The 1,548-nt window shown below is 56.7% G+C and overlaps 1 pseudogene; it reads right to left on the minus strand.

The window, feature by feature from the left end:
• The window catches only part of LOC105303995, a 56,366-nt pseudogene extending 55,053 nt beyond the window's left edge, over nt 1–1,313 (minus strand).
• Between the last annotated feature and the right edge of the window lie 235 nt (nt 1,314–1,548).

A 1,548-nucleotide genomic window follows, 5' to 3' on the forward strand; every position in this document is an offset into this window, starting at 1 on the left:
AGCTGGATGTAGGCCAGCAACAGCCTCAGGCAGGGGAATTCCGGGGGCTGGAAAAAGTCCTCGTGGTGCTGGTCCAGCCAGATGCCTAAGATGGAGTAGATGGCCCTGGGGATATAGGCAAGTAACAGGGTCTGAGGCCCGGCATCTCTTTCCACACTGCCCTCCCAGAGCACCGTGTGGGGGTCTGGGTCCCCATGCCCTCTGCTGCAGCAAGTCCACAATTAGTCCCGCACCTCATGCTCCTGCAACTTGGCAGTGCTGCCAGAGATGTGCCTGGTCTCCCAGGGCTGTCGGAGGAAAGCCTTTGGAACTGAAAGTTGTTGGTCTGCGCTGGGGGGAGCTGGGCTGCCCCTGTCCCGACATCCCTGGTGCCCAGCGGCCACACTCCAGCCCCTCCACAGCTCTCTAACTCCCTCCCTATCCTCTGGGAAATACCCTCAGCCCTCCATCCCCTTGCAGAAACAAGTGACGTGTGGGCTTCAGGATTCTGCTGGCACCTCCAATCCACAGGCTCCACACCCAGCTCAGGGCTCTATCTCAAGCCCACTCACCGTTTCACATGGTCCACGGGTCCACCATCCCCTTCAGAATTGCAGAAGATACAGCCATAACTACGGGGGGCCAGGACGATATCACATCGGCTGTCCTGTGGACACGACTTACTCCGTGCCCGCACCTGGTGTGGCTTCCCATATATTTGCCGAATAAATGAGCCTTCATCATTCTCCTTGTGGATATCTTCCGAGTGAGCCTCACCTACATTCGCCCCTGGAGTTTCTTCTCTGGCTTCATCCAGAACAGGAACCCCATGGAATCACCAATCTCCTTTTCAGATGACAAAACAGCTTGGCCCAACCCCGGGAACAGTGAGGATTCAAGCAGAAGCATCGTCAGGAGGAGGGGAAAATGCCAAATTAGCAGTGTCAAAGCTCCCCGCCCCACCCGCAGGAACCTCTCCACAGGGTCAGGCACCCAGAGAGCACTTTGCTAGGGAGGACGCCACTAGTCCTTACAATGACCCCCTGAGCCTGGTTTGGATCGCACCCTGCCGGACAGAGGAGCAAACAGACTCAAAGATGCAGTGACCTGAGAACTCACACTAGCAGGCGGCTGAATGAACCCTGCGTTGCGGGGGATAGGTGGAGGCAGGGTGCTCACCTTGCACACAGTGTGTCCAGCACCCGCTGCGTGGTAGTGAAAGATTTGTAAGTGCCTAGGAAGGCGGAGACGAAGGTGAGGTCACTGCCCAGGAAGGCAGGCACCAGGGACGCAATCAGTCCGTCCAGCCTGCGTGCCCGGGCGGATGGCACCATGCTTGTCTTATATGGTTGGTTCTTTAATTCACTTTCCCCCTGAGGTAGGACAGAGGAGGGACATGCAGTCAGAGACCGCACAATGGGCCAGCGTGAGGGTTGGGGACTGCAGCTCAGAACAAACTCCCAAGCCCTCAGTGACTGGGGGCAAGAGGAGAGACACGCGTGTTCTCAGGAGAAAAAAGGTTCTTGGCATTCAAAGTAGAATTTGAGCTGGGAAGTGAGTCAAAATATT

This window comes from Pteropus vampyrus, unplaced genomic scaffold (assembly GCF_000151845.1).
Source record: "Pteropus vampyrus isolate Shadow unplaced genomic scaffold, Pvam_2.0 Scaffold323, whole genome shotgun sequence".
NCBI classification, from domain to species: Eukaryota; Metazoa; Chordata; class Mammalia; order Chiroptera; family Pteropodidae; genus Pteropus; species Pteropus vampyrus.